Genomic DNA, 15,917 nt, shown 5'->3' with positions numbered 1-15,917 from the left:
ACCCTGCCTGGGCGACACAGTAAGACTCCATCTCAATAAATAAGTAAATAAAAAATAAAGTTCAGCATCAATCCCAAGGATCTCTCCACTGTAATAGTAGCTTTCTTTGAAGTCAAGTAGGACATAACATGTGTCCACAAACTCTCGTGTGCCCAGAGGGATGAATGAAGAAATGTTCTCCATAGCTCCCACTCCGGATAAGAACACAGATTTTTTTTTTTTTTTTTAAGTCTTGAACCATTACTACTGGTTTTATAATCTCTATATGTGTGTGCCTAGGCTTCACAGATCGTGACTCAGGAAGCAGGGCCATATGCTCATAATTAAAGATAGTTAGAAGGAATATAGATGTGACCTAAACTTTTTTTCAAGAATCCCACAAAAGGGAATCTGATCAAGCATATAGTGTTCCCAGTTTTTTCTCATTGTACAATAACCAATATAAGTTGGGCCATATCACATTTCTTCTCTAAAAGCTTAAGAGGGAGTGATTGAATTTGTTTTCCCCCCTATTTAATACTAACACTTGCCTTGCCTACTTCACAGTAGGCTCCAAAAAGCAAATGATACAATGTGTGTGAATGTACTTTGAAAATTAAAAAGTGCAATTAGAAAGCAAGTTATTATTATTAAATAACAAGTAAAGTCATTTATTAAATCATTCAATAATTATTTACTAAGTAGGTACTGTTTTTCAAGTATGATAGCATTTGCTAGGGCCATAAAAATGAATAAGATGATCTCACAGGTAGCACACTGCTAGCAGAAAGCAGACACATGAACAGTGACAGCATAGTGAGATCAGAGGTAGGTACAGATATTGCAGCAGCTCCCAAGTCACCTTATGAGGATTCTCCAGGAGAGAGGCCATTTGAGAGGAGGTGGGGAAAGAGGTCCAAATAGAACCCTCCATCAATTGTCCTGTCCACAAGAACACCAAATTTGATGTCTACACACAAAAAGTACCTTCATAAGACCCCCAAAATCAGGTGAGTGACCACAATACCTGGTTTTAACTTCATATCACTGAAAGATGCACTGAAGAGGGTAGGAAAGACAGTCTTGAATTGCCAACACCACCCCTCCTCTACCCTCCCAGGCAGTGGCAGTGTGACATGGAGAGAGAATTTGTGCAGTTGGTGAAGCGAGAGCATGGCAATTGTGGGACTTTGCATTGGAACTCAGTGCTGCCGACATTGGACAGAACTCAGCTGATGCCAATGGAAGGAGCATTTAGATTCTGTCCTAGCCAGAGGGGAATCAATCATCCCAGCAGTCAGAATTTGAGTTTTGGCAAGCCTCACTCCCACGGGCTAAAGTGGTCTGAGGCTCTAAACAAACTTGAAAGGCAGTCTAGGTGGCAAGGACTGCAACTCTTAGGCAAATCCTAGTACTGTACTGAGCTTGAAGACAGTAGATGTTGGGGGTATAAAACCTAGTGAGACAACAGCTGGAGTGGCTAAGGGAGTGCTGGTACCAACTTCCCCTAACCCCAGGCAGTGCAGCTTGCAGCTCTGAAAAAGACTCCTCCTTCCACTCGAGAGGAGAGGGAAGAGTAAAGAGGACTTTGTCTTGCAACTTGAATATCAGCTTAGACACAGTAGGATAGGGCACCAAGCAGAGTCATGAGGCCCCCATTCCAGGCCCTAGCTCCCAGATATTTCTTGACACAACCTTGGCCAGAAGGGAATCTACTGCCTTGAAAGGAAGGACCCATTTCTGACAGGATTTATCACCTCCTGATTAAACAGCACTTGGGCCCTGAATAATCAGCAGTGGTACCCAGGTAGTGCATGCCATGGGCCTTGGGTGAGACTGAGACATGCTGGCTTCAGGTGTGACCCAGCATATTCACAGTTGTGGCGGCTGAGAGGAGAAACTCCTTCTGCTTAAGAAAAGCAGAGGGAACAGTAAAGGGGACTTTGTCTTGCAGTTTAGGTACCAACTTGGCCACAATGGGGAAGAGCACCAAGCATGCTCTTGGGGTCCTCGATTTCAGGCCTTGGCTGATGGCATCTCTGGACCTAACATGGGCCAGAGGGGAGTCCACTGCCCTGAAGAGTGAGTCCCAGGCCTAGCAGCATTTGCCACAAGCTGACAAAGAGCCCTTGGGACTTAAGTGAACATTGATGGTACCCTTGCAGTATTTCCCATAGGCCCGTGGTGGTGGTGGACATGGGGAGAGACTCCTCTGCCTAAGGAAAGGGCAGGAAAGAGTGGGAAGAACATTTTCTTGTGGTTTTGGTGCCTGCTCAGCTACAGTGGAATAGAATACCAGGTCGATTCCTAAGTTTTCCAGTGCCAGGCCCTGACTCCAGGGCAGCATCTCCAGACCTGCCCAGGGCCTGGAGGAACCTGTAGTTCTTAAGGGGAGGACACAACTTGGCTGGCTTCACCACCTGCTGCTTAAGGAGCCCTAGGGCCTTGAGCAGACATAGATAGTAGCCAGACAGTCGTTACAGCAGGCCTTGGGCAAGACCCAGCGCTTTGCTGGCATTAAGTCATCCAGTGCAGTCCCAGTGGTGGTGGCCACAGGGGTGCTTGTGTCACCCTTCTTTCCAAACTCCAGGCAGCTCACCATAGAAAGAGAGAGAGATCTATTTGTCCGGGAAAATATAAGGGAAGAAAACAATTCTCTGTCTGGTAATCCAGATAATAATTTGTGTGTGTGTGTGTGTGTGTGTGTGTGTGAGGGAGAGAGAGAGAGAGAGAGAGAGAGAGAGAGAGAGAGAGATGAAATCTCACTCTGTAGCCCAGGCTGGAGTACAGTGGCATGATCTCGGCTCACCGCAACCTCCACCTCGTAAGTTCAACCAATTCTCTTGCCTCAGGCTCCCGAGTACCTGGGATTACAGGCACGCGCCACTGCACCCAGCTAATTTTTTGTATTTTTAGTAGATACACGGTTTCACTATGCTGGCCAGGCTGGTCTTGAACTCCCAACCTCAGGTGATCCACCCGCCTAGGCCTCCCAAAGTGCTGGGATTACATGTGTGAGCCACCACGCCCAGACTTCTTCCTGATCTTATCCAAGACCACCAAGGCAGTGCCTCTGCAAGAACCACAGTTACACTGGGCTTGGAGTTCCCCTTAATGCAGACATGGCTGCAGTAACCAAAAACTTAGATCACAACACCCAAATCCCTTTGAATACTTGAAAAGCCTTCCCAAGAAGAACAGGAACAAACAAGTCCTATTTATTATAGTCTGCAAAGTGCATAATAAATGCACTGATACTTATTATAGTCTGCAAAGACTATAATAAATACCTAACTCTTTAATGCCCAGACACCAACAAACATCCACAAGCATCAAGACCATCCAGGAAAAGAAGACCTCACCAAACAAACTAAATAAGGTAGCAGGGACCCATCCCAGAAAGGCAGAGATATGTGACCTTTCAGACAGAAAATTCAAAATCATTGTTCTGAGGAAACTCAAAGAAAATTAAGATAACATAGAAAGGGAATTCAGAATCCTATCAGATAAATTTAACAAAGAAATTGATGTACAAAGAGTCAAGCAGAAATTCTGGAGTTGAGAGAATATTTGAAATAGGCCTCTAAGAATGAGTGTCATCCTGCCAGCTAGAGCAAGGCAAGAAAGGTGCACCAGACCAAAGACACAGTGGGAGCAAAGACAGAGAGTAGAAAAGCCCATCTAGACAGATTAGTCCCAGATTTGCTGGTGGTTTGATGGCTTATCTATCTCTACTTACATCCATGAGTCTCAATTTCCTGGTCTTTATTGGATTTGTTGTCATTTTATATAATACTATGGCTAAATATTCTGTCATTCAACATTTGCTGTCATCTATGTTCCATTCTTTATGTTTTTCCTTCTTTTGCTTTTAAAAACTTGCCTTCCTCTTTCCTCAGATAGTATCTGTGCCATTTTGTCTAGTTGGCCTTAGGGAAAGACTCAGTATTTCTAACTGGCTACAGAACTAAAAAGTACTTTTTTCTAAAAACTATTGTCTTTGTGTTTGGGACTTAATTATTAACAACTGAAGGCAACTAGAACTTTCCTGACTGCCTTTTTAATAAAAGTAATTTCATGCAGATACTTTCCTCTAAGAACAATATTCCACACAAGCAGGTGTATTAGTTATTTTCCCCTAAATAGATGGAAATTCACAATGTTCATCATTGAACATGGTTTCTAAGTTGCACAATCTCAGTCATCAGCAGGGCTCCATGTTTCATTCTAACTATGTTGTTCTAGAGGAAATTTTCTGTGCTTCCTCTCAATGCAGATGTGAATTCTCTGCCTCTGTCTCTTCAATCCACAAAACTGGCTTCTCTTCAATCCACAAAACTGGCTGGCCTAGCCCTTGCTAAACTGTGAGAGTCCAGAATAAAAATTTGTTTGGATTCCTATTGTCTTTTATGACCAATGTGTCAATTCCAGGTAAGAAAGTCCCTTCTACTCTTTAAAAAAAAAATGAACAAGATCAAATTTTGATCTATGTGGATAGCATGGATCATAAAACATCTTCACTGCAGTCATGGAGCCAAGCCATATTATTTTTATTAGCTAGACAAATGTAGCCAACAGTGCTGGTCAGACCAGGTGATCTCTGGCATACTGAAAGAGGGAAGTATTCAGATTCTCGTTCTGCATGATGTTTATTCTATTGGGGGAGGAAAAGTGAATGAACGAAAATCGAGAGTTTCAATCAGAAAACAGAAACATTGTCAAGCTACGATTTGGAGATAAAGTAATCTATCCCCTTTACAACAATCCACACTCAATTAGAAGAGAGGCAAACCATTAAGAGAGGCCATTAAATTGCTAGGCCTTTAATCAATTACTTTAATCAATTACTAGTGAATTACTGGTGAAGAAGAAAAAAAAAACATAGAAAGTGTCCTTCTACCTCCATACTTATCATTCTCAGTGTAATTTCATCAATTTCAACACCTAGTGCCCACTGCTTCTAATGACATTTTAATGACTCTTTGTTCAGACTGTTTTGTTTGAAATAGTAGGAGTCAATCAATATTTGGGCAGTAAAGAGGTGAGATTCTACTCAGACTCAGGAAGAATTGAGAATCTGGGCATCCCTCAGCAGTGCCCAACACAGCAAAGCCTTCAGGCATCCTGCCTGCAACTTGGAGTCCTCTTATCAATTAACTCATTAGTACTGTTTGCCCAGACATTTCATATGGAAAATGAAGACATCCTAACTTGATACTTCCTTCTGGGGAAGAATGAGGGTGCTGGTGATGAGAGCAGAAAGGTAGGATCTAGAGCATGTCTTAGATACTACAACGTGTTCAAAGCAAGATGAAGGGGTCTATAGCAACCTTTAAGGGACTGCAGTCCTCATCACACACTGATGGTTTTCGTTAACTCATGCACTCTTTCTTCAAGTAGTTATTGAGGACTTATTAGAAGATGTTCTATGTCAAGATAGGGGAATGATTCAAGAAATAGGAAACACTGATTGCCTCCAGGGCATAGGTGATCCAGTACAAGAAGCAAAGGGAATATCCCCATTGGTAATGAATAATTCTAGGATGAGGCTATGCAGCTGAACAAGAAAGCAACCAATTCAAATTGGAGGAGGTAAGCAGGGGGTGGGACTTCTTCAAGAAGATAAAATTGATAGGATACCTAATGTGCTTTAAATATATTAGGAGATTTATACAACTAGGAGAGAGTTTGGGGCCAGGCTAGTGATCAGTACCTTTAAAACTCAGCAAAGCAAGGTAATTATTGACTCAAAAAAAAAAAAAAAAAAAAAAAAAAAACTGAAAAATTTATGCCACAAAGGAAATGTAAATGGCTCAGCTATGAATAGGACATATGTGGTCGTAATAATGTAAACCCTGCATATTGAACAGATTATAATTACCATCCAACTATATTGGGAAGTTGTGGAGAAGGGAAGTAAGCTTGAGGAGGGGGTGGCACAAGTTTAAATTCTCATTTCTCATAGAAGGAAGTCAAGATGTCGCAATACAAGCATGGCATTTAGAGAAATGGAGCTAAACCTCCATTGCCAGAAAAAAGAAAAAAATCAGTTAGGGGAGCTGAAAAGGTTTGTTTTGGACTGTGGGGAATGAAGGAAGGGAATAATGGAGGAAGTGGGGTTTTACAGCAAGCCATATGGAACTATATGACTTCCTGAACTTTGCATATACATAGCATGGATAATAAAATGTTAAACAAAATAAAAGCAGTCTCATGAGCCTCAGTGTTTTTCTATCATGAGTTGCTAGATAAAATACAGAAACCCCAGTTAAATTTGAATTTCAGATAAACATCAAATAATTTTTGGTGTCAATTTTGTCCTAAGTATTCCATGGGATATACTTATAATAAAATGTCATTTATTGCCTATCTGAAATTCAAATTTAACTGCTGTCTTGTATCTTTATTTGCTAAATCTGACAAACCTAATCACGAGAATACTATATCACTAGATATCTCGTTCACTGTTCTACAGAGGCTACTTTGTAAAGAGCCGTAGAATAAATTCCTTTGAAGTCTCAGATCCAGAAAGAGTAATGTTAACTCCTGAGCAGCTAATGCACCTTTTTTTTCTTTCTTTCTTTCTTTCTTTTTTTCTTGAGACAGAGTCTTGCTCTGTGGCCCAGGCTGGAGTGCAGTGGCGCGATCTTTGCTCACTGCAACTTCCACTTCCCGGATTCAAGCCATTCTCCTGCTTCAGCCTTCTGAGTAGCTGGGGTTACAGGTGTATGCCACCATGCTCAGCTAATTTTTGTATTTTTAGTAGAGGTAGGGCTTCACTGTGTTGGCCAGGCTGGACTCAAACTCCTGACCTCAAGTGATCCACCTGCCTCAGCCTCCCAAAGTGCTGGATTACAGGTGTGAGCCACCACGCCTGGCCAACTAATGCATTTTTTTTTCCTTATGAACACTAGGAGCCACGTAGAGGAATCGACCCGGACAAGAGAATTTTTATCAAAAAATTGTTACTCTGATGAAGTCTACCCATTGGTTTGAATCTGATAGAGATACCACAAATTTGGTTGTACTTACTGGCTACAGACAATGAGGAAAATGGCTACCTAAACCGAACACACAAATTCTGTTATCAAACTTAAAAAAAAAGCAAGCAAGCAAACAAACAAAAACTCTCTTGTTTTCCAAGCCAATGCTTTTTCAATGGTTTCAGAGAAGAATTCAGTGCTGGCTGGGCTAGAGACCTCTTCAGCTGTCTGACTGGACAGTTGGGTCTGTGCTCCTGGTGGTCCCAGGAGCCAGCCCTTAGGCTTCAGAAGCCAACATCTTTCAGACAGCATGGAAACGTATCTTGGAATAAAACCTTTCCTTCCCTTTTCGACAAAAGGAGTATTAGTCAGGAAACCATGGCTGACCACTCATTAGAATACCAGATTTTGCTCTTTCTCCCTGTAGAAAGAGAGTGTCATCAGGGAGGTGATGTCCTCAACTGCTGCAGAAGGGGAATAAATTATCCCTTTCTTGACATCCCCTGCTAGCTTGTTAGTGTCATTGACGACTGCTCAAAAGCAGCAGAGCAAGAGAGGTGGAAATCTAAAGTGGGGGGAAAAAGTTGCCGCTTTCAAGCTTACATTGGGCAGAGTCTTATTTAGAGCAATTAGCCAGCATCAGTTTTGCTCAAAAATCCCCCATATGGACTCGTATATGGCAATGCGAAATGAAGCCTGCCGCTACCACAACACTCACAACCATGCAGTTTTTCCGCGGTGGCTGCATCGAATTGTCAACAGCATCAGGAAGTTTATTTCCTGCCTCATGAGTTTCTGAGATGCCCCTTAGGATGCTGGAAGGCATAATGTAGGGATGAAGGGCTCTCTCTGGTGTCAGAGGCACACGAGGCTTAAAATCTGACTACATCACTTATTCACTTTGAGCAAGTAGTTTCGTTAAGCCTCGTTTTCTCATCTGTAAAATGGGCGTGGTGAGTTCATCTTCTCCCCAATATTATTATGAGAACTAAATAGAAAATGCTGAGTGATGCTTGGCATAGAGTAAACAGTGGATGTTTTTATTAACCTGAAAACTCAACTCTTTGAGCTGTGCAACCCTCTTCCTACAACCGCTTCATCATATTACCTTCTTAGCCCCATTGAGGGCAGCTAAGTGACCAATCCTTGCACTCTGGGCCAGAGGAAACAGGTGGGCCAATGTCTGCCACAGAGGCAGTGTGAGTTCCAGATCTCAGGCCAACTGGGTTGGCAGCAGGCATCCTAGTGAGAAGAACCCGTGGTATAATTACCAAGGGGGTTGCCAGTCAGTGCACCAGAGTAGCACCTGTTGTCTGAATGCACCTGACAGTGCACAGGTGAGACTTTCCTTTCTGAATCAGTAATTTGATAATATGATACAGATGAAACCAACAGGTAGCGATAGGCTTATACTCAGGTCCCTGTAGTTGCCTGGCCTGTACCTCTCGTAGTCTCACCATAACACGATCACCTCAAACGTGATCACCACAGTAACATGATCACCTCAAACCTGTTTCTTTGTGGCTTGGACATTACATTTTGTTGCAAAAACTACAATTTGCCTACTTTACTATCCACGAACCCTTGTGCCTTAGTGATCGCATCCCTAATTTTCAGTTATGCAAATGAGTGTCCAAAAACCAATTTCCCATTTTCCTTGCCATGTGGCTCAGTGCTGGCCAATTAGATGAAATCAGAAGTGCCAGGTTGCAAGTTCCAGGAAAATTCTTTACAGCTGGGTGCAGTGGTTCAATGCTAGCACTCTGGGAGGCTGAGGTACAAGGATCACTTGAGGCCAGAAGTTCCAGACCAGCCTGGCAACAAAGCAAGACCACACACCCACCTTGCTATGTCTAAAAAAAAAAAAAAAAAAAAAAAAAAAAATTTTTTAATTAACCAGGACTGCAGTCCCAGCTACTTGGGAGGCTGAGGTAGGAGGATCTCTTGAGCCAAAGAGGTTGAGGTTGCAGTAAGCCATAATCACACCAGTCACCACTGTACTCTAGCCTGAGTGTATTAGTCTGTTTTCCTACTGCTATAAAGAACTGCCCAAGACTGGGTAATTCATAAAGAAAACAGGTTTAGTTGACTCACAGTTCAGCATGGCTAGGGAGGCCTCAGGAAACTCACAATCATGGTGGAAGGCGAAGAGAAAGCAGAGCACCTTCTTCACAAGGCAACTGGAAGGAGAAGTGCTCAGTGAAGGGGGAAGAGCCCCTTATAAAACCATTAAATCTCGTGAGAACTCACTCACTATCATGAGAACAGCATGGGAGAAACAACTGCCCCCATGATTCAATTACCTCCTCCTGGTCTCTCCCTTGAACTGTGGGGATTACAGTGCAAGATGAGATTTTGGTGGGGACACAAAAGCTAACCACATCACTGGGTGACAGAGCAAGACCCTTTCTCAATAAAATAAAATAAAAATAAATAGAGCTAACATGTCCTTTGCCACTTTCTCTCTCTCATTATTGTGGACTAGAATGTGGACGTGATCGTTGGGTCTTAGGCAACCTTCTTGGGGTAGCAGCCACATTCTAATGGAAGAACAGTTGAATAGAAGGAGCCTGGGAGCCCAAGTTTTTGAGGCCACGAATGGTCACTGTAGCCCTGGACTATCCCTCCAAACTTCTTTTATGAGAGAGAAAACTACACTATCTTGTTTAAGCCAGTTTTGCTTACCTATTTATTTTCATCATACACATTTGTACCTAAATCTAACAGATACATCTTCTAACTCAGAAAGAATTAAACACCAATAGAGAAGACTATCTGAATGGTTATAGGATCAAACATTTTTATTCTGGATAATTGTGGAAAAAAATCTCTGTTTTTGCATACCACTTCGGAACACGAGATAAAATTTCCCTTGGTTCCACCCCCCTTTTTTTTCTATTTTATTTTTGAAAGGCCTGTATCTACCTGGAGATAAACACTGTGATTTTGTTTTAATCCTTATAATTGCCTCCACATGAAAGACTTCTCATAAGTTTGGATTTAAAGGCATTTCTAAACCTATTCTCTCAGTGCTTTCCATTGATGGAATAGCATCCTGTAGAATGTCAGCTTCTCTGCAGCTTCATCATCTCAGCAATCTACAACCAATCACAGAGTGCACAATGTTCATACAGCCGAGAAGTCTGCTTGTCTCAGTCATTCGAAGGCTTTGCTCAGTTTATTTTGGCTGGTTTTCACAGCTGGCATCTACTAAAGCCAGTCCACAACAACTAATTTAGTGCAGTTATCTCACCTGTGTTATTAGTCTATGTCTTACATCTCAAATCCCCAAGAAATCAAGGCAAGCCCATAGGAAATGGAACTGTTATCACACATAGGCTTCTTTATCTCCTTATGTTCAAAGTTTATAGGGATGGTATGTTAGTCTGTTCTCACACTGCTATAACGAGCTGCTTGAGACTGGGTAATTTATAAAGAAAAGAAGTTTAATTGACTCACAGTTCCCCATGGCTGGGGAGGCCTCAGGAAAGTTACAGTCAGGGCGGAAGGGGAAGCAGATACATCTTACATGGCGGCAAGCGAGGAAGTGTGAGCCTGTGAGGGAGGAACTGTCAAAAACTTATAAAACCATCAGATCTGAGAGAATTCATTCACTATCATGAGAATAGCATGGGGGAAACCACAATTACCTCCACCGGGTCCCTCCCTTGACAAGTGGGGATTATAATTCAAGATGAGATTTGGATGGGGACAAAGCCAAACCATATCAGATGGTGTCTTGGGAAGCCTGTTTGCTTCATGTCTCAAACACAGGTCTACACTTTGGTCTCAGGATGAGTCACAGTTTGGAGCTGTGGGAGGAGGGGAGTGGTAACTATCAGTGTTTTTCAAGCTCCCTGATGACAAGAACCACCTATTACACCCCAAATTCCCTCAATCAGACTCTCCTGCAGAGGAACCTAGGAAACTGTGCCTGCCACAATGGTCAGAGCAGTTAGGGCATTGCTAGACCTCTGTGAGCAAAGCTAAAACAGCTTAGGCAAGGAAGCCTGGGAGAGTGGCTTTGAGGTTAAACAGATCTGACTACCTGTTGACTCAGGTGAGTAATTTAATAAATTTAATGTCTTAGAGCCTCAGTTTCTTCCTCTCTAAAATGGGGATAACAAATCCAAACTTTCAGGCTGGGTGAAGTCTGGAAATAATAGCTGTGTAAAATACCTGGTGCATACCTACCATGAGCTCAGCCGATGGTAGCTATCAGTACTGTAATCATGACAATGATGTTTGTTAGGCCAAAGAGGTCTTAATTTGTATTCAGGAATGAAGAGACTTGGATTTCACACAAGATATTGCATTTCCTTTAACTTCAGCACTATTGGGAGCTGGTTTGACCAAAAAAAAACAAAAACAAAAAAACAAAAAAAACAAAAAGCAGCCCTGAGGTGGCAGAGGACTCTCCTATCTCACAGAGTCAGGGTGGAGGGCATGGAAGTTTCATGACATAGTCAATTCCAAGAGGCCAGACTTTTTAGCCACATTAGTATCTAAGGTATTTGTTCACTTTCATCTGTGAAGTGCTTTCCAAGCATTAGGCTGATAATTTCTCTGTAGGGGATAATTTGGGGTGCAGCCTTGCTCAAGCAGACATCTTATATTGATTTTGAGTCTCTGGGATCTTAAACCTGGTCCACAAATTGAGAGGGAAGTTCTTTGTCCTAAATAATCTTAAATACTCTGTCTGGGCTTTTCTGATGCCAGGACACTAATGCTTCTACAGACCTGGCCCCAAACTCTTCTTGACCGTGACCTCCTCCTCTCCAGGTTCACACTGAGGCCCCAGGTTGGAAATCCAGGCTTAGTAGGTTAAAGAACTCCCAGAGAGCCAGGCAGGTCTGATTTCTCATTCCTCCTTAGAATAACATGAAGATTCCAAACGGGGGTAAACATTATTCCCTCAGCCTCTCCCAATTTTCTTGCTGGCACAAATCCAAGCATTGACAGTATGAGTGTTTAGTAGCAAAAAGATGACCATGAGGACACCAGCTGAGTACGAAGCCCTCCATTGCATGTGCAAAGTACAACAAAGAACCAGGTGTAGGGTAGGGAGGGGTGTGAGTAATATAAGTTGAGAATCTTCAAAATTCTAGACCCCCGATGAACATTGTCTTTGCCATCTTTACAACTGCCCTATGAAATGAGCACTGTGCTGCCCATTTCACAGATGAGAAAACGGGTATAGCTCTCAATTAGGAAAGTTGCTGAAGGTCACACAAGCAGTACATGGAGAAGCCAGCTTGCATATGTGTAACTATTTAATCCCAAACCCATGCCCTTGACTCTCTACCATGCTACTTTTAATAGCAGAAAAGGGAAGAAGAGAGTTAAGAAATCCATAGACAAAAGTTAAAATAAAATTTGTAAAAAGCATTTCTGTACTTGGTTTCTGATTTTATCTGATTTCTCTTGAAATAAACAGTGGGATCTCACCTCAGGTTTATAGACCAAATATGTAGGACCTTTAAACCTTGAGCCAGCGGTACATTGTTTAAGTTGTCCAACTTGTAGAACAAGGCTAACCTATTCCTTCCTGTAAGGCCTCATTTGGCCTCTAAAGCAGAAGTAAGTAAATTTTTCCTTAAAGGACTGGAGAGTAAATATTTTAGGCGTTGTGGTCCATAAAGTCTCTGTGGCAAATCAACGCAAAGGAATGAGCAGGCTATGTTGCAGAAAAACTTTATTTACACCAATTGCCAGTAGTTTGCCAACCCCTTCTCTAGAGGAATAAGATTCTTTCCTACTTGTTTTCCAAGTCCTTCTCCAGAGCATGAAAGTGTACATGTATTGATTGTGAATATATAATCATGTGAGCCAGATGTTAGCTAAAGTACTGTGCCCTATGAGATTAAAATGAAACCACATGTAGAGGCAAGCCTGTGTGCTTCTCAATCTCTCTAGGGGGAATGAAGTCACCCATTCTGCTAAAGTGGTTTAGTTTATGAATCATCTTGCCTTCCTCTATTTTTCCATCCCCATTCCGCAACACATCATGCCAGACATAGATTCTAGTCCCCTTTCCCCCAATGCACACATACAAAACACACACGACACAGGCACACACACACACAGAGTTGATCATACACAAAGTTGTGTGCAACAGACATTCCCCAGAAGGAAATGGATGTTGGATTGACACTGAAACAATTCAAACTACTTAACTTTAAATATGTTATCCTCCTTCTCAAAATTCCTTTGGCCACTTTCTCCTTAAGTTCTAGTCTCCTGCCATATGGCTTGGCCTACTGTTTTCCAGCAACTTTTCCCACTCTGTTAGGCAGAGCAATCGAGCCCTTATCTCAACCCATCCCCACACCTCTTTTTGCACGGCTGTGCTCTGAGATGCACCATCTTCCCTTTCTCACCCTCCCACCAGCCTCTGCCAGAGGAAAGGGACAGCTTAGAAATATGTTACCATCATCTTGAAACCACCCTCCCCTTTAAACTCAAAAGCTGCTTTATAGTTTTAGTTTTAAATAGCATTTCTTTCTCCATGACGTAAAGTAAAATCAATCTATCTGTTAAGATATTTTTGGGTTTGAGCAGCACAAGTAAACTCTAACATAAACAGGAAGAGGGAGTTATCCAAAGTATTACATAAAAAGGAAAAGCTAACAAATGGTTTCAGAAATACAGAAACAATGGCGACAGTGCGGACAGCAGTGGGCAGGAGTTTGTGGTCTCTGTTTCTCTGAGGTATTGCCGTTGTATATGGCACCAATGGCCTTTAACCCTGAGTGTCTCTATTCCAGATTAGATTCCAGAGAAAGTGACATTCTCTGCTTAGGCTAAATGCCATTTGTTGTGGTCGGGACCCTGGAATACTGACATTGTCAGCCTCATCAGAACCACATGGATTTGTGGAGGCAGTTTCCCTAAATAAGGGATGCTGTGCCTCCTCAAAAAGAAACAATTAAAAAAAACAAAAACAGGTGTCCACTCTACTGTGTTTCCAGCCAAAGGCTTCTCAGTGGGAAAGGACAGGATTCCTGGTTAAAATGTTCTAAACATTTTAACGTGGATCACATTTAGAGGCAAATATAAGGAGATTAAAGTTTTACCACGTGATGCCTCTCCCTTTCCTAGTACTAGCTAAGGCAGGAAATGTTTTCTAAGATATAGATATAATTGGTACCTGGCCCCCTCCTCCCCTAAAATCTTGTTCTTTAACTTAGAGACTCTCATTTATTTATAATTGCTCTGCAAACTGTGAAACCAGCCCAATTTTCCAACCAGCCAGACGGCCATAGAACTGAAGCTTGAGAAACTTACTTTTGTACAATGAAACGCACCTGCTGCCTGCTGACCATTTCCTCTTCCTTACCCCTCCCTAATTCCTGTTTTCCCACATGCAATTACAATGAGACACCAGAACCCTCATTTGACCACCTGTTGCCTGCTGACCAACTCCTCTTCCTTGCCCCTTCTGTTTTCCTTCCCAGCTATATCAACCCATAATTTTAGATGGGAGGAGAGATAGACTTGAGGCTTGTCTCCATCTCTTCAGTTGACATCACCCAAATAAAGCCTCCCTGGCAATAATTATTGTCTCAGTGATTAACTTTCTGTTAATCACTGACAAACCTCATTTGTCCTAATGCACATGGCCCTTAGCCCACTCACCTACACAGAAACAAGCTCTTTGAGATCTCCCTTGGTTCTCTCTGGACCTCCCTGGCAGAGTGTCTTGCATGTAATCAGAAACAAGTCTGCCCATGTCCCCTCCTCCAGTTTCCTCATCAAAGCTCCTGGCCCCTCCATTGCTGGTGGCCTCCAGGAGGATATGAAGACACTCTCCCTCCAAAACTCAGGCCTCTTTCCCTGCTGAACCCAGAGTCCTCAGGGGACCAGAGGTACCATGGCCATAGCCAAGTAGGCTCGGGAAGCAGAGTAGAGGGACAGTTCCCTCTCCATCTATGGGTGATACTATGTTTCTTAGCCTCAGATTGATGCAGATGGTTCCTAGACACTGACAAAGTCTGTCGGCAACACTTATCTTTCAGCTGCTGGCCCTAACCTCTTCCTGCTCACTACTTCCCAATTCAGAGTCCTTGCAGGGGTTGCCTGATTGCCCAGGCCTTGGTCAGTTGCCATACCCAGGCTGCAGGAGGGCTGAGGGAGCAGTTGTCTGGACTTCTCTTGAGGTCACAAAAGTGATCTCAGCTCACACAGTGGAAAGTCCCAAATATACGAAGAAGATTCAGGAGTTGGGTGGTCGAGAAAAAAGCAATAGCAAATGTTCATCAGGATGCCATGTGGCCCATTCATTATCACTCTTCCCCTCAGCTCTTTCGCTGGATCCTCTCTTCTCTTTTAGCAAAAACAAGCAAACAAATAAATATTAAGCTTCTTTTTGCATATTAAGTTGTGCAATTCTGTACTTGAAGGGAGGTAGAATTCACTATACTAAAGGGCTCAAAGTTCCAGTTTTAGTTATACCAGGAAACACTGCCATTTCGAGGACACAGGGAACTCAGTGCTAATTCATTTATGATTGCAGCAAGAGGTATGGAAGGGGGCAGGGAATTTGGGGCAGAGGATGAGAAACTCAGAGTAAACACTTTCTGCAGTTGGGTTCCAAGTACTTGTAAAAGAGAGAGTTCATGTTTTAAAGTCAAATAGACTCAAGGTTCAAGTTTTGGTTTCACTACTATGTGATCTTATACAAATTTTACTTGATATGTCTGAGCCTCTGTTTCTTCATTTGCAAAATAATAACAAAGAATATTCCTAAAAGTTTTAAGTAACATAATGCATGTAAAGTGGCTGGAAAATTGCTGCTTAATAAATATTCCCCTTTCTCTTCCCTCTGGGAAAATAAGATCAATAAGATTCCTATTTGTACAATACGCTAGTTTGTATATTTCTGTATACTTTTACATATTTACAACTGCTTTATGAAAGTATTTTTAATATCGCTGTGTAAAATATCTGATTGCT

Source organism: Rhinopithecus bieti, unplaced genomic scaffold (genome assembly GCF_001698545.2).
Source record: "Rhinopithecus bieti isolate Rb0 unplaced genomic scaffold, ASM169854v2 scaffold_61987, whole genome shotgun sequence".
NCBI classification, from domain to species: domain Eukaryota; kingdom Metazoa; phylum Chordata; class Mammalia; order Primates; family Cercopithecidae; genus Rhinopithecus; species Rhinopithecus bieti.
The sequence above is the reverse complement of the archived record's forward strand: the minus strand, read 5'-3'. Positions refer to the sequence as shown.